The following is a 27,394-nucleotide window of genomic DNA, read 5'->3' on the forward strand; positions in this document are numbered from 1 at the left end:
AGTTAGACAGACTGAGTGACTGAACTGAACTAAGTTGAACTGGATCACAATCACACAGTTCTTTTTACATCCAAGTCAAGGCGTCCACAGGTTCTGGGGACTAGGTCACAGATATCTTTGAGACAAGGACATATTTAAACTTCTATTTTTGTCAACATAAAATTCCATGTACAACATAAATACCTCTCAGAAAAAGTCAAATAAAGACATTTTCAGACTTAAAAATGCTGAAAGGATTAATCACAAGCAAACTTACACAACAGGAAATGGTAAAGCAAGTCCTTCACACAGAAGAAAAAAATGATTCCTCATGGAATGTATGATTCTATATTTACCTAGCATTCTAGCAAAAGTTCCTTAGGCACATATATGGCATATATACCAGAAATGATTCATGTTGATTATATTAACCAATTAGTAGTATCAAGTTTTTCAAATTCACTGTAATAAATAGAGCTATTTTTTTCTTGTGCTCACAAAAATCCCAGACAGACCATTAGTGACAAAGGGAAGTATGAGTTTTCATTAACATTCAGAAGGCCAGAGATGGGTTAGAGTAAAAATAGAGAAATTAACAAAAATTCAAGAAATTGGCAAAAAAAATACCCTCAAAAACCAGATGTTCAAAAATGCTTGGTATTGCAAGTAGAATTCAGCTTTAAAATATAAATTTTTAAATTTTATTTATTTATGAATTTTTTCAGGGAATGTGTCTATGGTTACAAAATGTCAAGTTCTAATATGAACCAACCAGCTGATCTTCAGAAAGCAATTTGAATTTCTCTTGTTCATGAATTTCTACCGTTCAAAGAAAAGATTAGATTGCTTGATTTCATAAATCCTTCCAATTTGAGGTTTTGTTTTTGTTTCTCTTTCTTGTTGTTGTGTAGCCCACTAGTGCTTAGCTAGTTTGCTTAAAGAGGTTGGTTCAATACTGTAAAAACTTTCATGTTCAAAGTCATTCATGAACTTATCTGCATGAGGAAAATCTACTTTTATTAGCTTAATTGCTAATACACAATTTGTAAAACACCATAGTCATACAGGTAGACTAGTTCATATATTCAGTCCTGTATCTTGCATCTGTTCATGAAAATCATGGAATTGCCTGTTGAGGATAGAAAGAGTCACATAAGAGTGATTGGAGTGTGAGTGAGAAGACATCTGATAAGACCCTCAAAATGTATTTTAAGTTTATTATTTAAGATTTCTTAGAAGAGCTGACTCATTTGAAAAGACCCTAATGCTGGGAAAAATTGAGGGCAGGAGGAGAAGAGGACAACAGAGGATAAGATGGTTGGATAGCACTACCGACTCAATGGACATGGATTTGGGTGAGCTCTAGTAGTTGGTGATGGACAGGGAGGCCTGGGGTGCTGCAGTTCAAGGGGTCACAAAGAGTCAGACACTAAGCGACTGAACTGAACTGAAGAAGATGGCAGAGTAGAAGGATGTGTGCTCATCTCCTCCTGCAAGAACATCAAAATTGCAACCAGCTGTTGAACAACCATCAACAGGAAGACGCTGGAACCCATCAAAAAAAGATATCCCATGTTGAAAGACAAGAAGCCACAGTGAGAAAGTAGGAGGGGCACAATCATGATAAAATCAAATACCATAGCTGCCGAGTGGGTGACCCACAAACTGGAAAACAATAATACCAAAGAAGTTCTCCCACTGTTGTGAAGGTTCTGAATCCCATGTCAGGCTCTCCAGCCCAGGGATCTGACAAAGGGGTTGAGAATCCCTAGGGAATCTGGCCTTGAAGGCCAGAGAGATTTGATTATAGGATTTCCATAGGACTAAGGGAAACAGAGATTCCAGTCTTGGAGGGCACAAACAAAATCTTGAGTGCACTAAGACCCAGAGAAAAGGAGCAGTGACCCACAGGAGACAGAACCAAAACTACCTGCTAGTAGTGGAGGATTTCCTGTGGAGGTATGGGTGGGCAGGTGCTTAACACAGGGGCAGGGGCACTGGCAGCATCAGGCCAGGAAGATACCTCTTGCCATAAACCCGCTTGGAGTTCACCATTAACCATACCATAGAGCCTTAGAAAGCATCACTATGAACAAAGGTAGTGGAGGTGATGGAATTCCAGTTGAGCTATCCCAAATCCTGAAAGATGATGCTGCACTCAATATGCCAGCAAATTTGGAAAACTCAGCACTGGTCCCAGGACTTGGAAAAGGTCTGTTTTCATTCCAATCCCAAAGAAAGGCAATGCCAAAGAATGCTCAAACTACCGCACAATTGCACTCATCTCACACACCAGTAAAGTAATGCTCAAAATTCTCCAAGCCAGGCTTCAGCAATACGTGAGCCGTGAACTTCCAGATGTTCAAGCTGGGTTTAGAAAAGTCAGAGGAACCAGAGATCAAATTGCCAACATCTGCTGGATCATGGAAAAAGCAAGAGAGTTCCAGAAAAACATCTATTTCTGCTTTATTGACGATGCCAAAGCCTTTGACTATGTGAATCACAATGAACTGTGGAAAATTCTGAAAGAGATGGGAATACCAGACCACCTGACCTGCCTCTTGAGAAACGTGTATGCAGGTCAGGAAGCAACAGTTAGAACTGGACATGGAACAACAGACTGGTTCCAAATAGGAAAAGGAGTTCATCAAGGCTGTATATTGTCACCCTGCTTATTTAACTTATATGCAGAGTACTTTATAAGAAACACTGGACTCGAAGAAGCACAAGCTGAATCAAGATTTCCAGGAGAAATATCAATAACCTCAGATATGCAGATGACACCACCCTTATGGCAGAAAGTGAAGAGGAACTAAAAAGCCTCTTGATGAAGGTGAAAGTGGAGAGTGAGAAAGTTGGCTTAAAGCTCAACATTCAGAAAATGAAGATCATGGCATCCGGTCCCATCACTTCATGGGAAATAGATGGGGAAACAATGGAAAGAGTGTCAGACTCTTATTTTGGGGGGCTCCAAAATCACTGCAGATGGTGACTGCAGCCATGAAATTAAAAGACGCTTACTCCTTGGAAGGAAAGTTATGACCAACCCAGATAGCATATTCAAAAGCAGAGACATTACTTAGCCAACAAACGTTTGTCTAGTCAAGGCTATGGTTTTTCCTGTGGTCATGTATGGATGTGAGAGTTGGACTGTGAAGAAGGCTGAACACTGAAGAATTGATGCTTTTGAACTGTGGTGTTGGAGAAGACTCTTGAGAGTCCCTTGGACTGCAAGAAGATCCAACCAGTCCATTCTGAAGGAGATCAGCCCTGGGATTTCTTTGGAAGGAATGATGCTAAAGCTGAAACTCCAGTATTTTGGCCACCTCATGCGAAGAGTTGACTTGTTGGTAAAGACTCTGATGCTGGAAGGGATTGGTGGCAGGAGGAGAAGGGGACGACAAAGGATGAGATGGCTGGATGGCATCACTGACTCAATGGATGTGAGTCTGAGTGAACTCTGGGAGTTGGTGATGGACAGGGAGGCCTGGCGTGCTGTGATTCATGCTGTCGCAAAGAGTCGGACATGACTGAGGGACTGAACTGAACTGAACTGAGAGCCTATAGATCCCAGGCTGGATCTCCTCAGACCTAACAACTACCAGGGAGGGAGTGCAACTCCAACCATCCCCAGATAATATGATTAAAACCTTACTGAGCAAGGCCCTGCCCTACAGAGCAAGATCCAGTTTTTCCCACTGCCAATCCCTCCCATTGGGAAGCTTACACAAGCCTCTTAGCTGCCTCCATCAGAAGGCAGACAGAAGAAACAAGAAGAAGCACAGTTGTACAGTGGCTAAAACAAAACCCATATTATATAAAGTTACTCATGATGAAAAAGCAGAAAGTTATGTCCCAAATGAAGGGACAAGATAAAACCCCAGAAAAACAACTAAATAAAGTAGAGACAGGTAAACTTCCAGAAAATGAATTCAGAATTATGATAGTGAAGATGATCCAGGATCTCAGAAAAACAAAGGAGAAAATGCTAGAATGTTTACCAAAGACATACAAGAACTAAAGAACAAGCAACAGAGATGAATAATACCCTAGAAGTAATCAATAGAGAAATAACTCAAGCATTAGAACAAAAGACCTGGAGGATATAATGTTGGAAATCACTGCTGCAGAGCAGAACATAGAAGAAAGAATGAAAAGAAGTGAGACAGCCTAAGAGCCCTCTGGGACAACATTAAATGCACCAACATTTGCATTATAGGGGTCCCAGAAGGAGAATAGAGGGAGAAAGGACCTGAGAAAATATTTGAAGACATAATAACTGAAAACTTGCCAAACATGGGAAAGGAAACAGTCAATCAAGTACAGGAAACACAGAGAGTCCCAGGCAGGATAAACACAAGAAGGAACACTTCAGGACACATAGTAATCAAGTTGACAAAAATCAAGGCAGAGATAAAATATTAAAAGCAACAAGGAAAAAATGACAAAGAACATACAAGGGAACTCTCATCAGGCTATCAGCTGATTTCCTAGCAGAAATTCTACAAGCCAGAAGGCAATGGCACAATATATTTGCACATAGAACCTACAACTAAGACTACTCTACCCGCAAGACTCTCTTTCAGATTTGATGGAGAAATCTAAAGCTTTCCAGACAAGCAAAAGTTAAGAGAATTCAACACCACCAAACCAGCTTAGCATTTGTTGTAAATACTAAAGGAACTTCTCTAGGCAGGAAACACAAGAGAAGGAAAAGACTTATAAAAAATAAATCCAAAACAATTTTAAAAAATGGTAACAGGATCATATACATGGATAATTACCTTTAATGTAAATGGATTAAATGTACCAGCCAAAAGACATAGCTTGGCTGGGCAGATGAAAACGTGTGCATGTATACATTTCCACTTACCATATCACTCTACTTTACCCCCAAATTGTATGTAAATATTTTATATTGTTAAATTAACCACAATCCTCTTATGTTTTGCAACCATAAGTATCTTTTATTTTTTGTCTGGCTATTGTTTGTGAAGACTGATAATCATATTTTACTGTTGTGATTACATAACTGTTACTCACTTAATACCAGTGTATCATGATTGGTCAACAGAAAAATAATAATAGAACTCTATATCACCAAAACTAGGATTTAGGAGAAGAGGTATAATCATTTTTTAAAAAAATACAGATGCATATCAGAATTACTCTGAGTTTATTTGAAAAATACAAATGGTATTGCTTTTTACCTCAGAGATCCAGATATGTTTCTAATGAGCAGTCATGCTTAAGAACAGTTGGACTATATGATGATCTTTTACTTTTACCTACTTTATTTTACATTTTCTATTTCATGGTCATTGCTCCCATTTCATTTAGCTTATGTTTTTCAATTTCTCTATCTCTTTTTTTATGTTCTTTCTCAAAACTTTATCAAGTGTAGTAAAAAAGCTTTCATATACATATATATAAATAATATATGTAGCATATATATTTTAGAAAATTCATAAATCTTTGCTTAATGAAAAAATTATGACATTTTGATTCTACTTGTTTGACTTAGTATGAATAGAATGTTAGATTTCTCACTAAAAAATAGATACTCAGCCATTAAAAAGAATACATTTGAATCAGTTCTAATGAGGTGGATGAAACTGGAGCCTATTATACAGAGTAAAGTAAGCCAGAAAGAAAAACACCAATACAGTATATTAACGCATATAAATGGAATTTAGAAAGATGGTAATGATAACCCTGTATGTGAGACAGCAAAAAGAGACACAGATGTATAGAACAGTCTTTTGGACTCTGTGGGAGAGGGAGAGGGTGGGATGATTTGGTGGAATGTCATGGAAACATGTGTAATATCATATAAGAAACGAATCACCACTCCAGGTTCGATTCGATACAGGATGCTTGGGGCTGGTGCACTGGATGACCCGGAGGGATGGTATGGGGAGAGAGGTGGAAGGGGGGTTCAGGATGGGGAACACATGTACATCCGTGGTGGATTCATGTTGATATGTGGCAGAACCAATACAATATTTTAAATTAATTAGCCTCCAATTAAAATAAATAAATTTAAATTTAAAAAAATCTATATATAGGAACTTCCCTGGTGGTCCAGTGGCTACATAATATACATAGAGAGAGACCTGGGAAAAAACTGAGGGCAAGAGGAAAAGGGGGCAACAAAGGATGAGACAGTTGGATGGCATCACTGATTCAATGGACATGAGTTGGAGGAAACTCAAGAAGACAGTAATGGACAAGAGAAGCCTAGTGTGCTGGAGTTCATGGGGCCACAAAGAGTTGGACATGACTGAGCAACTAAACAACAAATATATGTGTGTGTGTGTGTGTGTGTATAACATAATAAAATATACAAGAAATTAAGAAGAATAAAAAAATAGATACATGGCAAGCAACAAAGGTTTACTGTATAACACAGGGAATGATAGTCAATATCTTATAATAACTATAGTCAATATCTTGTAATAAACTATAATGGAAAACAATTTCAAAAATAATATGTGTGTGTGTATATATATATATATATAACTAAATCACCTTGCTGTGAACCTTAAATATTGTAAATTAACCATACTTCAATAATATATATATATTAAGATTGCTTAGATAAAAATTACACATCACTTTAAAACTATAATTACTTCTTACATTAGCATGTGTTTTGGATAAAAAGATAAATGTCTACACGTCTTTACGGCAATTGCTGCATTACCCAATAATATGGATAACAATACAATACATATGATAAAAAAGATGATAAATAATAAATGTGACTGGAATAAAATAGGAGGCAAAGATGATTTTATAAGGGCTTATCAAAATTAATACAACATTTGAATTTTGTGCAACCTTTGACTACAACCAATCAGACAGCCAGGTGACAGTAGAATACATTTGTATATGATGAGAAAATGTTCTGTTTGTATAATTATGTGTTCTTCCCATATAAGGTATGTTTCTGAGATTTTCACCTGAAGATAAAACACATTAAGGATAGGAAATACTTCCAAACACTTGACTGAGGTTAAGAATCTCAAGACATATTTCAAATACGCTCATTTTCAGAAATCCAATAACATGAACAGTATGTTTTGATGTAAAAAAAAAACTATTAAGGAAGAGAATAATCAAAGTAAGAAATGATTATACCAGTCTGCAAATTAACATTTAAAAGCATGGGTAAAGCCATTCTATAAATTAGTAATGCCTTGTTAATCTTCATTAGAAAGAAAAAAAAAGATGACTATTAAGAGGAAAAAAATACAGCAACTAGCTGGCAAGTTAAACAGATGCTATGTTAAATTCATTACTGTGAATTTTGCCCAACCTTGTTGTGGAAGACACGTGGTGGGAAAGAGATTATCAACCAAGTCAGCAGGGAATTAATTAAATGGGGTGATTTGTTCAAAACTTTCCTCATTGGTTATGTTTCATTGAGCTCTAATGGTGAGTAGGGCAGAGGCCAAAGAGAAGAGTTTAAGACAAGTTCACAAGCAAAATTTTTGTGCAATTGTCAGTCCAATATTTACCAACAATGCTGTGTCCCTAGCTCTCATCTACCTTCTTGCTTTCTCTCCAGTTCAGCTTGATCCTGTTGGACCTGACTCTCCTAACCACCTGTCTCCTCCTCACCTGTCTCCTGTCCTCAGAGCTCTCCTCTCTCTGAACCACTTGCTCTTTGACTTCCCCTGGGATCCTGCCCACCCAAAGCAGTCTGTCTCCAGGCTCATCAAAAAACAGTCAGTACCAATCAACCAATGAGTAACCACCAAATGTACAGAAGACTCTTTTGAAAATTCCCCAGTGGGAGTCAAAGCTGTACCCAACTTGGACATGAGACTTTCAGCTTCATGCTTTGGTACCATAATTATGTTTTATCCCTGTATTTTCTGTCTTCTCTTCCCTATCTCTGTAACAAACATGCAGGAGAATGGAAAGAGAAGGAATTTTCCTTGTTGTTTTTGTTATCCTCCTTCTTCTGCTTCTCCTCTTCCCCTGCCTTTTTCTCTCCCTCCTCCTTCTCCTTCTCTTTCTTCAGCATTGACAGATACTGAGAAAACTTCAAAAATAATGTTATCAGTAGTGATCAGCACATCCCAAGTGCTTAAGTCATTAGTATATTCCAAGCGATAGCAATCAGGCTCTTTAAGTCTTAAGAATATTGATAGTAAGGCTTATTTTACCAGGAATACTTTCTTATCTGTTATTGTGGATGAAAACTGCAGGTGTTGAAAACAGAAAGGGTTTTGTAGTCAGATTTCCCATTTGTAGACTATAGATTTAGCTTCTGTTGCACCAGAGCAACTATTTCATAGTGCTTAGGGCTCTCAGAGAGTAAAATAATGGGGGGCAAATGGGAGTGAATGGGGAGGATGCAGCACATGCTCACCACTTGCTTTTATATTTGGGGAGAGGCTTGGCCATGTTTTCAGAAAATGCCAAGAGTTTCCTTTCTCGAACCCAAGAGCACAAAACAGAAAACCTATAAAAATGAATTAAAGTGCTCTGGTCTCAAATCCCAAGAAGTGTTATTAATAAAATCTTAGATAGAGACAAGAGTTAAACAAAGAAACCCAAAGGTATTAGTGTTATGAATTCTGCTGCAGGAGTATGGGAAATCTATGACCCATAAAGCATCCAGACATCATCTTATTTACATTTATAACATCTTTAAAGATATTGTTTGATGCCCCAGTCACTGGTAGTTTTCACCATTAAATAAAAACTTATATTTTATTAATGATAAGATTGATAAAATAAAGCTCCAGAAGTAAGTATGGAAGACCCATTGCTGTGTTTTCTGGAAGACTAAACTTGTGCAAATTTTCTAACTAGCAAATTATTCTCACCTTTCTTTAAAAACATTTTAAAATGTTATACAGTTAGAAATAATAATTTGTATTATTACATACTTAACTCAAATATCTAAGTATAAAGTGTATGATTATATACATTAAATAACATCTAGGATGTGAAATAGTATTCAGTTATTCTGAATGGTTTTTTACAGACTATCATCAACAAGGGAAATACTCAAGAGGTGTGAAATATGAAAAATAGACCACACAGATACATGTGTTTTGTGAGCCTTATGAATGTATAAAATATGTTGCAAATATTAAAAACTTTATTCACTATAAGTTGTGAACTAGGAATGTTTGTACTCTCCTTCATTTTTGTAATATTCTCTAAGTTTTCTACAATAAACTTATGGAAATAGGGAAAAAACATTTAAAACACTGAGAAAGAGCCTTGTGTGAACCAAAAATCTAAAGTGAGCTTCTGCTGCTACTGCTAAGTCACTTCAGTCATGTCCAACTTTGTGCGACCCCATAGACGGCAGCCCACCACGCTCCCCCATCCCTGGGATTCTCCAGACAAGAACATTGGAGTGGGTTGCCATTTCCTTCTCCAATGCATGAAAGTGAAAAGTGAAAGTGAAGTCGCTCAGTCGTGTCCAACCCTCAGCGACCCCATGGACTGCAGCCTTCCAGGCTCCTCTGTCCATGGGATTTTCCAGGCAAGAGTACTGGAGTGGGGTGCCATTGCCTTCTCCAAGGTGAGCTTCTAACTATGCAAATAATATGCTGAGGAAAGCATTACCATCAACCTGCAAATATAAAGAATAAAAAGTCTACATTCCTGCCATGGATTACAACGTTTTTATCAAAGAAAACAGATGAGTCTTGGATTTGATAGTTGACGTACTAATAATATAATAGCAGACTTTACCATCAAGAGAGATGGATGTACATATACTTTTAAAAGAAGAAATTCAAGAGCTGTGGACAGTTATGCCCAAGAACATTAATTTAATGGTTTAAATACTCAAACAGGCAAAATGTGTGTGTTTATGCAACTCACACAGTAAGTAGCTTCATCAAAGAAAGTAGTGTTGATTTTACTTCTGAAGTGTCATTACCATGACTACAGCTCCCTGGAGAGTGAATCCAGCCTTTCTGTGAGAAGCAATATTTATTTTTAAACAAGTACTTCAGTGACACCTTCACCCTTGCAAATATGCAGTTCCATGACTTATGCATGAGAGGGAAAAAGATTGCCATCTCTTCAAGTCCTCTTGTTCCAAATGAAACAGAAATTTGAAATCATTTACTTTTCATTCTGAGCGTTAACAGATATTCATGTCTACTTTTCACATACTTGCTTCAATTTTCTCACTTAATTTGGCTGATAAGTCCCCAGTTCTCCACACCCTATCTCCCTTTGGGCCTCTGGGAAGAAGGAAAGAACTGAGATTATACAAACCCGACACTGTCGTGGACTTCTAAAGTGAATGGCAATCAGATGAATAAAGCCAAGAACACAGCTAGGAAAGCCTCTTGGTTACTATGGAATCAGCAGCAGCTCCAGCAAACCTTGAGTCAACATGGATTTTCAAATGACCAAGGAGTATTCCGAGATGTTCTGCCATGAGCACGAGTAAATACAGAAATTCATCTGGAATCTCCGAAGCCCAGATGGCCACTGACACTCTGGCAGAGCACAACTCCCCGTCCATTGCTGCAGCCACGCAGTGACTGCGCATTTTTAGTTGACCTTCTTTAATTTCTTTCCATTCTTTCCCTAAGCACTAAGCACATATATGTGCCTATTGAAATCCTTCAACATTTTTTGAAAATAGAGAATTTGCTGCAATTCAATGAGATGCAAACACTTTATTTTTAGTTCTGCTCTTCTATCTACACCCTCAGCTGGGGAAAGATTCGCCTATTGTGGTTTTTTATTCTGTACACTCACGTAGCTTTGTTTGCAAGTAAGTGAGGCGGCAATAAAGTGGGCTGTGGTGTCAGACAGACCTGAACTCAAATTCCAGCTATACCCCAGACCTACTGTCTAACAAATGCTTCACTTCCCTAAACCCTAATTCTTCACATGGAAAATTAGGGAGGGTAATATCTCCTGTAAATTATAACTTCTCAGTGACCATCAATGAATGTATATATATAAATAGCAAAGAGGAGAGAGGCTAAAGCTAGCAGCCCCCATACCTCCCCTGAACTTCCTCCTTCCTGGGTAAAATCCCAGGGGCCAGCCCTTTCCCAATTATCCCACCATGTGTTCCCTGAAAGATTACATGCAAGTAGGGTGGAGTACAGGGTGTGGGATGGGAAAGGAAGAAAGAGAGGAGAAAACGATAAAGATGAAATGAAATGTGCTTTTTTGATTTTGGCTTTGCTTTTATTTTCATATTGATTTTAACCCAGCCTTACTTTCTTTTCAACTTAATACTAAACTTGGAAAAAATGCAAGGAGTCAAGAGACAAACACACACATATACAAACACAGACACCCTCAAAGAACTCCGTGGGTAGGAGGAGGTGGGGGTGAATAAAGCAGGAGAAGAAAGTAAACAGGTGTGATTTAAAAACATTATCCGGTTGTTTTTCCCTTTCTTCATTCCAGTGTATAATAGAACAAAGTTTCCTTTTGGGGGAAAGAAAGGGAGTTATCCACCCTCTCTGAACCTCAGTGTAGCTCCGTGATCTACTTAATGACCTGCAGGGAATATCAGCCCAGAACCCCCACCCATTTCATTCTCTGGTGTCCTCAGCCCATCCTGGGGGACCATCTTGTGAGCCTTACTCATCAAGGAGGAAAAGCCCTCTGTTCAAGAGAATACGAGTCTCTCCAAAGAAATCCCCTCAGCCACCCAGGTGTCAGTGTTGTCTAGCAGCCCCTGCGACACAGCAGAGGTTGCTGGATGCTTGAGGAGCCTTGGAAATCTACCCAGTTTACAAACGGGGTTAGCTGAGATCTGTCTGACATCATTCATTTATTTATGCAGTCAATAAACACATCCATCAAGTACTCAGAATGCACCTCAAGCAGCAAAGACATTCTCATGAGCAACACAGATATGGTCCCTAACCTCAGGGCTCTGAGAATCTAAGAGGGGAGAGAAATGCCAGCAGAAGGGTTACAGAAATGCAAGTACCTGCAGATATCACAAGGCAGCAATGGTGGGCCTATTAGCTTGAATAAAAGAAAAACCTACCACCCTGGAGTGTAAGAGCTAGAGGTTACCTACTCAGCAGAATTTTGCTGAAATTTGAGGATGTTAAATTAGCAAGGAGAAAAGGAATCACATGATACAGAGGATGCGGAAAAGCAGGTGGGGCGGGCAATTAGAGGTGGAGTGAGGCGGGCAGAGAGGCTGGGGCTGCCAGGAAAGGTAAGAGTTTTCATCCATGTGTGCCCCAAATGAGGACGAGGTCCTAAATGCCTGATTTCAAGTCAAGTTCTCCATGGGTAGAAGCCTCGGGCTCAATGTACAATCCTTGCATTTATTATTTGTATGAAATGGGGAATTTCCTATCATCTAAAAATTTCAACTGAACCCTGACGCTGAAAATCAGCACCAGATATCTGTGAACTGTAAAGAAAGTGGCAGAGTATCACCAGAACCCACTCCCAGCTCCTGGGAGATCACCACCAGTACCTTGCCCCCCACCACCATCTTTGCGTGTCTCCATTTTTCTCAGCTTCACTTGCCGGTAAGCAGATGCAGGGGTCTCGTTTTTTGCCAATAAACATGTAGAGAGAAATGGTAGAAACGATCTACAGGCTTTGTACCATAAGTCCCCTACAAACAAATGAGTTCTGTCCAAGAGTGCATTTGTAAGTTCAATTTTTTCGTTAAGTTCAATAAAGTTAGCCTAAAGTGAAGTGAAGTCACTCAGTCGTGTCCAACTCTTTGCGACCCTATGGACTGTAGCCTACCAGGCTCCTCTGTCCATGGGATTTTCCAGGCAATAGTTCTGGAGTGGATTACCATTTCCTTCTCCAGGGGATCTTCCCGACCCAGGGATCGAACCTGGGTCTCCCGCATTGTAGACAGGCACTTTACCCTCTGAGCCACCAGGGAAAGTAAAGTTAGCCTAGGTACCCAACTAACACAATTAGCTATACAGTACTGTAGTGTAATAGGTTTATAATACTTTTAATACAAATAATAGATAAAAGACAAAGAAACACAAAAATAAAACATTTTAATCGAACAGTACAGAACCTTGAAAATTACAGTAGTACAGTACTATGAGTGAACAGGGAAGAAGAGTTATTGACTAGAGGAAGGAGAGGATGTGGGAGATGGTAGAGCTGAAGGAACAGGATCATCAGCAATAGGAGATGGAGAGCAAACTACAACTTCACTCACATCCTGAGCTTGGCATATAGATACTGTACTACTGCACTCTATATAGTACTGTACAGTAAGGCACACAATAGAACAACCACTTGTAGAGGATACACACATGTGAAAATGTACACCAGACACGTGAACTAACTTATGTGATTGCACATGTAAATCTATATTAAATTCTTTGAAAGTTCACAACTTGAAGGTTCATATGTAGAGCACTTATTGCAATTAAAAAATGCCACCCCACTGGTCAGCATCCCATCAAGGTCTTCTCCAGGCCACACCGATGTCTCAGCTGCTCTGGGATCCAAGCCTGGATCCAAGGTAGGGTAGGGTATCTTTCAGCATTAGATTATAATGTACATAGAAAAGAAACACAAACACAGTGTCATTTAAGACACTGCCATTTGGGGGACCACAGGTGTTATTATTCATTTATCATGATGCATTTGATTGCTGCTGATAATAAATTTAAGTCTGAATTTGGTAATAAGGAGTTCATGATCTGAGCCACAGTCAACTCCTGGTCTTGTTTTTGCTGACTGTATAGAGCTTCTCCATCTTTGGCTGCAAAGAATATAATCAATCTGATTTCGGTGTTGACCATCTGGTGATGTCCATGTGTAGAGTCTTCTCTTGTGTTGTTGGAAGAGGGTGTTTGCTATGACCAGTGCATTCTCTTGGCAAAACTCTATTAGTCTTTGCCCTGCTTCATTCCATAATCCAAGGCCAAATTTGCCTGTTACTCCAGGTGTTTCTTGACTTCCTACTTTTGCATTCCAGTCCCCTATAATGAAAAGGACATCTTTTTTGGGTATTAGTTCTAAAAGGTCTTGTAGGTCTTCATAGAACCGTTCAACTTCAGCTTCTTCAGCATTACTGGTTGGGGCATAGACTTGGATTACTGTGATATTGAATGGTTTGCCTTGGAAACCAACAGAGATCATTCTGTTTTTGAGTCGTTTTTGAGATTGCATCCAGGTACTGCATTTCGGACTCTTTTGTTGACCATGATGGCTACTCCATTTCTTCTGAGGGATTTCTGCCCGCAGTAGTAGATATAATGGTCATCTGAGTTAAATTCATCCATTCCAGTCCATTTTAGTTCGCTGATTCCTAGAATGTCGACATTCACTCTTGCCATCTCTTGTTTGACCACTTCCAATTTGCCTTGATTCATGGACCTGACATTCCAGGTTCCTATGCAATATTGCTCTTTACAGCATCAGACCTTGCTTCTATCACCAGTCACATGCACAGCTGGATATTGTTTTTGCTTTGGCTCCATCCCTTCATTCTTTCTAGAGTTATTTCTCTACTTATCTCCAGTAGCCCCTATTGACCTGGGGAGTTATATTGGACCCCTACTGACCTGGGGAGTTCCTCTTTCAGTATCCTATCATTTTGCCTTTTCATACTGTTCATGGGGTTCTCAAGGCAAGAATACTGAAGTGGTTTGCCATTCCCTTCTCCAGTGGACCACATTCTGACAGATCTCTCCACCATGACCCACCCGTCTTGGGCAGCCCCACGGGCATGGCTTAGTTTCATTGAGTTAGACAAGGCTGTGGTCCTAGTGTGATTAGACTGACTAGTTTTCTGTGAGTATGGTTTCAGTGTGTCTGCCCTCTGATGCCCTCTTGCAACACCTATCATCTTACTTGGGTTTCTCTTACCTTGGGTGTGGGGTATCTCTTCACGGCTGCTCCCTCAAAGCACAGCTGCTGGTCATTACCTTGGATGAGGGGTATCTCCTCACTGCTGCCTTTCCTGACCTTCAGCGTGGGATAGCTCCTCTAGGCCCTCCTGCACCCGCACAGCCACTGCTCCTTGGACGTGGAGTTGGTCCTCCCGGCCGCCACCCCTGGCCTTGGGCGTGGGGGCGTGCGGTAGCTCCTCCTGGCTGCCGCCCCTACCTCATTCGCGGGGTATCTCCTCTCGGCCGCGGCCCCTTACCTCCAACGTGGGGTAGCTCCTCCCAGCCGCCTCCCCTGACCTGGGACATGGGTAGCTCATCTCGGCCCTTCCTGCGCTGTGCAGCCTGGCACTCTCAGCCGCTGCCCCTGACCTCAGATGTGGGGTAACTCCTCTTGGCCGTTGCCCTTTGGACATGGGGTTCTCCGGGCTTCTGCCCCTGACCTCGGATGTGGGGTAGCTCCTCTCGGCCGCACTTAGTGCGCCAGTCGCAGCCGCCGCGGCGCTTAGTGCACCGGTGGCAGCTGCCGCCGTGCTTAGTGCGCCGATACAGTGGAAGTGAGAAATAGATTTAAGGGCCTAGATCTGATACATAGAGTGCCTGATGAACTATGGACTGAGGTTTGTGACATTGTACAGGAGACAGGGATTAAGACCATCCTCATGGAAAAGAAATGCAAAAAGGCAAAATGGCTGTCTGGGGAGGCCTTACAAATAGCTGTGAAAAGAAGAGAAGTGAAAAGCAAAGGAGAAAAGGAAAGATATAGGCATCTGAATGCAGAGTTCCAAAGAATAGCAAGAAGAAATAAGAAAGCCTTCCTCAGAGATCAATGCAAAGAAATAGAGGAAAACAACAAAATGGGAAAGGCTAGACATCTCTTCAAGAAAATTAGAGATACCAAGGGGACATTTCAAGCAAAGATGGGCTCGATAAAGGACAGAAATTGTATGGACCTAACAGAAGCAGAAGATATGAAGAAGAGGTGGCAAGAATACACAGAAGAACTGAACAAAAAAGATCCTCACAATCCAGATAATCACAATGGTGTGGTCACTCATCTAGAGCCAGACATCCTGGACTGTGAAGTCAAGTGGGCCTTAGAAAGCATCACTACGAACAAAGCTAGTGGAGGTGATGGAATTCCAGTTGAGCTCTTTCAAATCCTGAAAGATGATGCTGTGAAAGTGCTGCACTCAATATGCCAGCAAATTTGGAAAACTCAGCAGTGGTACCAGGACTAGAAAAGGTTAGTTTTCATTCCAATCCCCAAGAAAAGCAATTCCAAAGAATGCTCAAACTACTGCACAATTGTACTCATCTCACACACTAGTAAAGTAGTGCTCAAAATTCTCCAAGCCAGGCTTCAGCAATATGCGAACTGTGAACTTCCCGATGTTCAAGCTGATTTTAGAAAAGGCAGAGGAACCAGAGATCAAATTGCCAACATTCACTGGATCATGGAAAAGCAAGAGAGTTCCAGAAAAACATCTATTTCTGCTTTATTGACTATGCCACAGCCTTTGCCTGTGTGGATCACAATAAACTGTGGAAAATTCTGAAAGAGATGGGAATACCAGACCACCTGACCTGCCTCTTGAGAAACCTGTATGCAGGTCAGGAAGCCACAGTTAAAACTGGATATGGAACAACAGACTGGTTCCAAATAGGAAAAGGAGTTCGTCAAGGCTGTATATTGTCACCCTGTTTATTTAACTTCTATGCAGAGTACATCATGAGAAACGCTGGACTGGAAGAAACACAAGCTGGAATCAAGATTGCTGGGAGAAATATCAATCACCTCAGATATGCAGATGACACCACCCTCATGGCAGAAAGTGAAGAGGAACTCAAAAGCCTCTTGATGAAAGTGAAGGTGGAGAGTGAAAAAGTTGGCTTAAAACTCAACATTCAGAAAACGAAGATCATGGCATCTGGTCCCACCACTTCATGGGAAATAGATGGGGAAACAGTGGAAACAGTGTCAGACTTTATTTTTCTGGGCTCCAAAATCACTGCAGATGGTGACTGCAGCATGAAATTAAAAGACGCTTACTCCTTGAAAGGAAAGTTATGTCCAACCTAGATAACATATTCAAAAGCAGAGACATCACTTTGCCAGCAAGGGTCCGTCTAGTCAAGGCTATGGTTTTTCCTATGGTCATGTATGGATGTGAGAGTTGGACTGTGAAGAAGGCTGAGCACTGAAGAATTGATGCTTTTGAACTGTAGTGTTGGAGAAGGTTCTTGAGAGTCCCTTGGACTGCAAGGAGATCCAACTAGTCCATTCTGAAGGAGATCAGCCCTGGGATTTCTTTGGAAGGAATGATGCTAAAGCTGAAACTCCGGTACTTTGGCCACCTCATGTGAAGAGTTGACTCATTGGAAAAGACTCTGATGCTGGGAGGGATTGGGGGTAGGAGGAGAAGGGGACGACAGAGGATGAGATGGCTGAGTGGCATCACTGACTCAATGGACCTGAGTCTGAGTGAACTCCGGGATTTGGTGATGGACAGGGAGGCCTGGCATGCTGCTATTCATGGGGTCGCAAAGAGTCAGACACGACTGAGCAACTGAACTGATAATAAATCATCAAAGTGAATTAACACAATACATAGCTAAGAGTTCAGTTTCTGTCAGCCAGGAGACCAGGATGGTGCAATTATCTGCCTCTCACTCAGGGTTTCTCCTGGGTTCCAACTAAAATGCCAATCAGAGGCATGGTCAACTCAAAGGTCCCTTGGAGAAAATATTGCTTCTAAGCTCACTTCCAGGGTGAAGGAAGACCTCCAGATGGCCAGCAGGAGAGCTCAGCTTCTTTTCATGTGGAACACTCCAGAAAGCAGCTAACAAACAGGGTTATCTCCATCTTCCAACATGGAGATGACTTTTCTCAGAGGAAGCAAGAGAAGAAAAGTAAAAAGACAAAAGTCATTGTATATTTGTAGCCTGTTTCAGGGTGACAGCTCATTACTTCTTCATATTCTAGTCGCTAGAAATTTGAAAGACTAGCTCCCACTGAGCAAGGAGGGTACCCCAAGGAGTTAAATACCAGAAGGCAAGTGACCTTGGGACCCTCCCCAGGGGCTGCCTACTGTGGTTCCAAGAGCACCAGTTGAAGATGGAGGGACAGATTCAAAGCCACAGGAATGAGGGTGCCCACTTCCACTGTGTCCCAGAGCAGACAGAATGGAACACTTGTGGAAGGCCGCATTAGGGGTATGCAAAGGGAATCTTGAATTATATGAAAATCTGAAATTTCTTATAAGCCATGCCTAAGTCCCTTGGACACTAGAAATAAACTTTAAAGGATCTTGCACCCAAATTCCATGTGAGGGGGATGAGTGTCACCCCCCCCCACCAACAATTCTCCAATAACAGCTGATTGTCCTACAAGTCAACTCAGTTCTGACACTGTCTACCTGGAGATGGCATCAGACTCCACAATTTGCTCTGTCCCACAAGACAGCACCACCCATCTTCAACAGCAAGTCCAGGTTTTCACCTGTGTCTCTGACCTATAGTGCAAAGGTCACAATGACTCTCATGTTTATTTCAATTAATTTACTCAAGCAGTTCACAGAACTCTGAGAAACATTTTACTTACTAAATGATCAATTTTTCATCAGAGGTTGTAACTCAGGAACATCAAGGTGGAAGAGACGCTCAGTGCAGGGTGTGGGGAGGGATATGGAGCTTCCTCACTCTAAGCCCACCTCTCTCGCCAGATCTCCACATGTTCACCCACCCAGAGCTCTCTGAACTCTGTCATTTTGAGTATTTAGGGGGCCTTCATTACACAGTCATGATCGATTAAATCATTGACCATTAATGATGGTTCAACTTCCAGCCCCCTCCCCCACCCCCGAGCTCAGGAAGTCAGAGATGAGGCTGAAAGTTACAATCCTCCAATTGCAGGGCTGGACTCCCCGCAACCAGCCTTCAAACTTTGGCTATCTGCTTGTTCTCCAAAAGTTTCCTTATTTTTCTTTTCATGCAACAAAGCCATTTATTCAGCTTCCTGAATCTCTATGCAGGTTTTTTTTAAAATTGGAGGATAATTGCTTTACAATGTTTTGTTGGTTTCTGCCATACAACAACATGAATCAACTATAAGTATATATGTATAACCCCTTCCTCTTGAGTCTCCCTTCCTCCCATCTCATCCCTCTAGGTCGTCACAGAGTGCTTGGCTGAGCTCCCTGTGTTATACAACAGTTTCCCACTAGCTATCTATTTTAAACATGGTAGTGTATATACTACTCTCTCAATTCACACCACCTTCTCCTTAGTCTCATTATAACATAACAAACAGCACCTTTATGGCTCTCATCATGTAGGAAATTCCAGAAGTTTTAGAAGATCTGCACCAGAAATGGAACAAAAACCAAGTATGTATTACTGTATAAACCATAGAATCATGGGTATTTACAACCCACCCAGCAAATCCTAAGGTCTAGGATGACTGGAATTGCCCAAGATGACAGAGAAGAACAAGGCCATCAAGGGAGCCACAGCAATCAAGAATCCATGAGCTTACAGATAAATCATATGTTGCAAGAAACACTGCAATGTCCTGCCTTCTTTTGTTATTCTTATTCCAATGAATATATGTTTAAGAATCTCTCACTACATGGTTAGCACTACATGTGATCTTGGAAAAAGCAGACAAGGATTCTATCCTTAACCGGTTTAGCATTTATTGGAAAAGACAGGCAGATAAACATACAATTTAATTTAATCAAAACAACTCAGATACAGAGACATTTTCAAGGTGCTAGGGAAGCACAGAAACCAAATTTTTTTAAAGTTAATTAGGTTTTAATTTTTTTTAACCATTTGTTTGGAAAAGGCAATGGCAACCCACTCCAGTACTCTTGCCTGGAAAATCCCATGGATGGAGGAGCCTGGAAGGCTGCATTCCATGGGGTCCCGAAGAGTTGGACACGACTGAGTGACTTCACTTTCCTTTTTCACTTTCATGCATTGGAGAAGAAAATGGCAACCCACTCCAGTGTTCTTGCCTGGAGAATCCCAGGGACGGCAGAGCCTGGTGGGCTGCCGTCTACGGGGTTGCACAGAGTTGGACATGACTGAAGCGACTTAGCAGCAGCAGCAGCAGCAGCAGCAACCATTTGTTTAATTGAAGTATAGTTGATTTACAACACTGTACTAGTTTCAGATGTACAGAAAGTGATTCCATTTTATATGTATATATATATATATATACTCTTTCAAATTCTTTCCCATTGTAGGTCATTACAAGATATTGAATACAGTTTCCTGTACTATATAATAGGTCTTTGTTGTTTATCTATTTTATATATACTAGTGGGTATATGTTAATCACAAACTCCTAGTTTATTTGGTATTTTTAAGTAATCATATGTATGTTGTTGGGGCAGAAAAACTTTTTGTCTACTTTCCATGCTTTTTGGCCGGTTTAATAACTAAGTTGACATAAGACAGATTAACAGGAGAAAAATTTAAATTGTACATATAGGAGTCCCATAAAATTATGAGACTCAGAGGTAGTCAGGTGATTGAGCCTTCCATGGCATCCTGAGCTGGGAAATGGGATGGGGGCTCCAGGGCTTCAAAGGGCAGGAGGACAATTTGCAGGGAGATGAGAAGAGCAAATAGTAATTAGGTATCTTTCCTGCCATACAGATGAGTTTTTCCTTGAAAAAAGATCTGTGTCAACAGCTCTTTTTCTGGGCCAGGTTCCCTATCTAAATTCTTCTGGGAAGTTTAGGAAGAGGCAAATGTTTTTCTTGCATCTGCTAGGTCTTGGTTTCCTTCTGCTCAGAAGAGTCCATACACCAAAGGGCACGCTTTGGGTTACCTATTCTGATCCCCTTCAACAAAATGATGCACACTTTTCATGTATAAAGACTAGAACTTTTTATCTTATATAGAAAAACAAACAGATGAGCAAAACTGCCTCTCCCTAAACTGTAGATTGGCGTGTAGACTCTGCACTGTCCTCCCCCTCTTTTATTCCCATAGATAACTCTAATTTATGGCTCACAACCCTGCTGTGGCATCCCCATTTTCTGAGTTTCTCCTAAACCCCACGTTGCACCCCTGACTCCACTGCTGTTCATCAGCAGCAGTCACTCCACCATCTCTGAACTCTCTGGCCCAGTCCGTGCTTTCCCTCTCATGCTGTGTGGTTCACTCTAATTATGAGTTGACACTGCATCTCCTCCACTGACTGCTGTTTCCTGCAGGGCAGAACCTTCTGTGATTTATCTTTATATGGAGCTGCCCTGGAGTACATGCTCGGTGATTTTTTTTTTTTCTCCTACATGATTTGTGTGCTTGCTTGTCTACAAGGAAAACCTTTTCATCATAAAGTATTTATTTGAAAAACAAACGTCAGCAAAAAACAAGCAAATTGAAATGCCTAATTCTACTTTCAGAGATAACTACTCTTAGTATTGTAGTTACCATTAGTTGATGAGCTCCATGAACAATACGCCTATGTCATCTAATTGATTTAGAGTAGTCCATGGTAAACAGATGCTGAATGCATCTTCTGCCCACTTCAAGTGTCTTAAAACTCTTTTCATATAATTAGATACTATTCTTCAATATCACTTTTCTAGCTCTTCACTATTTTGATATACAATAAATAATAAATTTATTTATTCAATCCTCTCCTGTTTTTGTTCTGGGTTGATTATAGCTTTTTCACTTCTATGACAATGAAAAATCCTGAGGACAACTAGGCATTTCAGGAAAAATGTAGAAGATTTTGAAATAGACAAAAAGAAAAGATTACTGTGCATCTTATCTAGTGCATATTTCTAGATTACTTTACTCTATGGACACTATTCCCTTCATGGAGCTATTTTATAACTCTTGTAAGTTGCAGAAAATATATGGCAAACTCTTGTCTGTAAAAATGCAAATGAATTGTGTCTAATGAAATGCAGGTGATTACTTTCCTAGAAATATTGACAATTCTTGCTTCTTTTTATAAATCAGTTTCAGCATTCTGGATTGCCATATGTGTGTGTTTTCAGTTTTCTTTGAATTGGTTGTAATAGCTTAAAAATTCAACTGTTGGGATGAATTGGAAGATTGGGATTGACACACATATTGATACCATGTATAAAATAGACAACTAAATGAGAACCTACTGTATAGCTCAGGGAACTCTACTAGTGCACTGTGGTGACTTGAATGGGAAGGAAGTCCATAAAAGAGGGGATATATGTACCTATGGCTGATTCACTTTCCTGTACAATAGAAATGAACACAATGTTGTAAAGCAACTATACTCCAATAATATTAATTAAAACAGAAAGTTCAATTGTTAATTATCAAGTTAAATAAAACCTCTGACATACATTTATTAGAAAAATACAAAAGCATCCATGAGTTTCCTGTGGACCCACTGGAGGTAATACAAAGATGACAGATAGTTTTAGTCATTATGATGGACACCTCCAAGTTTCTTCCTTCTGGGTTCAAGAACTTGTGTAATGCCTTCCCCTTGAGTGTTGTCAAGACCTGTGACTTATGTAGCCAATGAAACATGGCAAAGATGCTGAGTTTTCTCTCCAGCGGTTGTGTTACATTGTACAAGACTTTGCCTGGCTACAGACTGTCCTTGATGCGCTGTGGTGACCTGAATGGGAAGGAAGTCCCAAAAAGAGGGGATATATGTATACATTTGGCTGATTCACGTTCCTGTACAAGAGAAATGAACACAATATTGTACAGCAACTGTACTCCAATAACATTAATTAAAAAAATAAATAAAATACAAAAGTTCAATTGTTAATTATCAAGTTAAATAAAACTTTGGCATTGTTATAAGGTTCATGTGGACAGAGACCTGCACGGGTCCTCTAGGGGGTGAGGATGCCTTCAAGAGTGCAGGAAAGCTTCTCGCTGATAGCCAGTAAAAAGCTGAGTTGTCTGTGCCAGCAACCTGAGTAAGCTTGGACATAGACTTTTCTGCATTGGACCTTCCAGGTATGAATGCACATATCTGACTCTGAGTGCATATTTGTGAGTCCATAATGAGAGGACCCCACTAAGCAGTGCTTGAACCCCTCACCACAGAAAATGTAAGATAATACATATATGTTGTAGTAAGTGGCTAAGTTTGAGCAATTTGTAGGCAGTAATAGAAAATAAATACAACTATCTTGAAGTTATTTTGTCCAAGAGACAAGCCTTTAAGAATAAGAGGATCTTCAGAAAATGAAGTGGAAGTTGTGTACAGTTGTATCAGCAGGGCAGTCAGGGCCAGCAGGAGACCGTTGTCTATGTCTGGAGCTGTGCAGGGGCCCCCAACCCATAAACTGTCACTTCTACACACACCAAAGAGCAGGGGATTTGAACCCACATCACAGAGCTGTCATCATCAGTCATCACATCTTAGTCACAAAGAAAGGAATATAATAGTCATTGTGATATAACTAAAACTTATGCCTATTTTCCTCTAACTGGCCACAGAACAGTTTTATATTGTGAGCACCCAGAGGGTCTTAGCCTTTAATGCAAGCCTCTTACCTTGCTCCTGGGGGTGTATCTGCTCCTAGCACCTTTCTGGAAAGACAAGTTTGACATCACCTAATGAGTTACTATTCATTTCTAGTGACCAGATATTTCTTTGTATTAGTCTCAGATATAGTATTTTCCTATTTATTTATGATGGGTTTATTTTGCTTGTATTTCCATGAAGTTTTGGTTGTAAGTTCAGTTCAGTTCAGTTGCTCAGTTGTGTCTGACTCTTTGCAACCCCATGAATCCCAGCACGCCAGGCCTCCCTGTTCATCACCAACTCCTGGAGTTCACTCAAACTCACATCCATTGAGTCGGTGATGCCATCCAGCCATTTCATCCTCTGTCGTCCCCTTCTCCTCCTGCCCCCAATCCCTCCCAACATCAGAATCTTTTCCAATCAGTCAACTCTTCGCATGAGGTGGCCAAAGTACTGGAGTTTCAGCTTTAGCATCATTCCTTCCAAAGAAATCCCAGGCCTGATCTCCTTTAGAATGGACTGGTTGGATCTCCTTGCAGTCCAAGAGATGCTCAAGAATCTTCTCCAACACCACAGTTCAAAAGCATCAATTCTTCGGTGTTCAGCCTTCTTCACAGTCCAACTCTCACATCCATACATGACCACTGGAAAAACCATAGCCTTGACTAGATGGACCTTTGCTGGCAAAGTGATGTCTCTGCTTTTGAATATGCTATCTAGTTTGATCATAACTTTCTTTCCAAGGAGTAAGCGTCTTTTAATTTCATGGCTGCAATCACCATCTGCAGTGATTTTGGAGTCCCCAAAAATTAAGTCTGACACTGTTTCCACTGTTTCCGCATCTATTTCCCATAAACTGATGGGACCAGATGGGATTCTATTAAATCAGAATTTTTTTTCTGCCATATCTCTCAAAGCTGCCAATTATTTTCAGTCATCAGATTCTCTTTATTTTGTTATTCTAAGTTTAAGAATACTAACTCACACTCTTGTCCTGGACTTTGTACCCATAACCCACTTTGCTGTACACTTAAAACTAACACAACATTGTAAACCAATTATATTCCCAACTTTTTAATAAAAATTTTAGTTTAAAAATAATAATTTAGATAGAGAATGAAAGTTGGCACAAACTCGAATTATTATGTGCATTATTAATAAAACTTTATTTTCTACCACAGACATAGCATCTGAATGAAAATTAAAAGCAAAAACTTTGGGAGCATTTATTCTTCTCTAGTACTGTATATCCCTTATATAAATTTTGTCACTAGAGTGCTGGTTACTTGAAATATTTATAGATAATCCTAAGAAAAGTTTTTAAAACTCAAACCAAACCAACAACAAAATCCTCATAATAATAACAGAGTTAAAATAAACCATATCTATATTATGAATTCACTATATTTTCCTTTATATACCTTTCAGTCTGGAAAAAAATTCTTTGTTCTTTCACCTAATGTGATTCTAAGTCTAATTGGATAACCCAAGATCTTGCTTCCAGTTGTTTTTAAAGGTAACCCTGTCAAAAATAATCAATATTTGTAAACACAGCTTAAGAAAAATAAAAGAAAGGAAAAACAAACAAGCAAAAAAGACTATATTGTTACTTCTTATGCACTGTACATACAAATGACACAATTATTATGAAACAGTTTGGCAAATTCACAACTATAAACATACTACATATTTAAATGTTAATATTTTGGTTACAAATAACAGAAATAATGATTAAAATTGATGAACTTTTTAAATTAAAAAACATCAGATATTAGAGATTGCTGACTCCTGGTCCATGGCTTCACATACCGGTGATTTTTTGTTTTTGTTTTTGTTTTTTTTTTTTACTTTTTCCACATGAAACAAGATGATTGCTGATAGTCCAACCATTGGCCATTTTTATTTCGGGTTGGACATATTGCCAAAAAAGCTGACTTCTTTTTAGCAAGGAAGAGAGAGGAATAAATACTGAGTAGGAAACTGATAATATTAATAATATTTGGTCAAATATTATAATTGGGATTTTTGAAAGAGTTTACTTGACTGGTGGTCATCCACTATTTTCATTTTATACCAATTTGGGCACTTATGCTTTTCTTTGGTTTGGAAACTTTCAGTGATGGGTGATATCTTAAAAATCGTAAGTACCAAAATTAGTTAATGAAAAGTGGAATCTGTTGAAAAGTTAGAAGTTTAAAAATTAATGAAAATAAAAGAGAATTGTGCAACTGCATTTGATATTTTAAAATTTTAAAGGTGCAATTTTTAGCTTGAACATGGAAAAACATGATGAAAGATCAACTATTATGACAGAAACAATAGCTAGCAAATAACATTTTTCAACAATAATTTGCAAGAGTTCAAGACAGAGGTAAAAGAGACTGTATATTTTGACCTGCTAGCACTCTTGGCCTGGAAAATCCCATGGATGGAGGAGCCTGGTAGGCTGCAGTCCATGGGGTCCCGAAGAGTTGGACATGACTAGATGACTTCACTTTCACTTTTCACTTTCATGCATTGGAGAAGGAAATGGCAACCCATTCCAGTGTTTTTGCCTGGAGAATCCCAGGGACGGCAGAGCCTGGTGGGCTGTTGTCTATGGGGTCGCACAGAGTTGGACACGACTGAAGCGACTTAACAGCAGCAGCAGCAGAATCTTCTAAAGGAAGAAAACTCAGCTGGAAAGAAATTATTTTTTACTTACTTGGCATTGAAATATAAGACATAATTACATTAAGATTAACTGAGGTTTTTTTTTTTTTTTTTAACTTTGGAACCATTAGGGCAAAGCATATGTCAATCTCTGTAAAATCACTTGATATTTACAAATACCAATTAGTGGTTAATTATAGCAGTCATACTGTTCATGGGGTTCTCAAGGCAAGAATGCTGAAGTGGTTTAACATTCACCAGATAGTCAATACTGAAATTAGATTAATTATATTATTTGCAGCCAAAGATGGAGAAGCTCTATACAGTCAGCAAAAAGACCAGGAGTGGACTATGGCTCAGGTCATGAACTCCTCATTGTAAAATTCAGACTTAAACTGAAAGAAGTAAGGAAAACCACAGACCATTCAGGCATGACCTAAATCAAATCTCTTACAATTATACAATGGATGTGACAAACAGATTCAAGGAATTAGATCTGATGGAAAGAACGCCTGAAGAACTATGGGAGGAGGTTGTGACACTGTACAGGAGGCAGGGATCAAAACCATCCCCAAGAAAAAGAAATTCAAAAAGGCAAAATAGTTGTCTGAGGAGGCCATTCAAATAGCTGAGAAAAGAATAAAAGTGAAAGGCAAAGGAAAAAAGGAGAGATATACCCATCTGAATGGAGAGTTCCAAAGAATAGAAAGGAGAGATAAGAAAGACTAAAGATCTTTTCAAGAAAATTAGAGATACCAAGGGAAAATTTGTATGCTGACCTCACCATGATTACTAAACTTTCTCTTGATGTTTTTATTAAAAATTTTTTATTGAGATATAGTTATTTTTAAAAGGTGTGCCAATTTTTGCTGTACAGCAAAGTGAGTCAGTTAACTTACATATATAACCTATTTCATATTTTTCCATTATAATTTATCACAGGATAATATAGTTCCCCATGCTGTACAGTAGGACCTTGTTGCTTATCCATCCTATATATAATAGCTGTAATTTATTATAGAATCTATAGTGTCTTAGATTAAGATACAATCACAAGTTTTGATTAATGTTTCTGTAGTTTGTATTGATTGCTATCATTGCTGTTGTTGTTAGTTGCCATGTTGTGTTCGATTCTTTGTGATCCCATAGAATGTAGCCTGTCAAATTCCTCTCTCCATGGAATTTCCCAGACAATGATACTATAGTGGGCTGCCATCTCCTTCTGCAGGGGACCTTCCCAACACAGGGATGGAACCCACATCTTCTGCTTCACAAGCGCATTCTTTACCATAGGCCACCAGGGAAGCCCATTGATTGCTATGCTGTTGTTCAGATGCTCAGTCGTGGATGACTCTTTGGAACCCCATGACTGCAACACACCAGACTTCCCTGTCCTTCACCATCCCCAGAG

This window comes from Bos javanicus, chromosome 17 (genome assembly GCF_032452875.1).
Source record: "Bos javanicus breed banteng chromosome 17, ARS-OSU_banteng_1.0, whole genome shotgun sequence".
Taxonomy (NCBI): domain Eukaryota; kingdom Metazoa; phylum Chordata; class Mammalia; order Artiodactyla; family Bovidae; genus Bos; species Bos javanicus.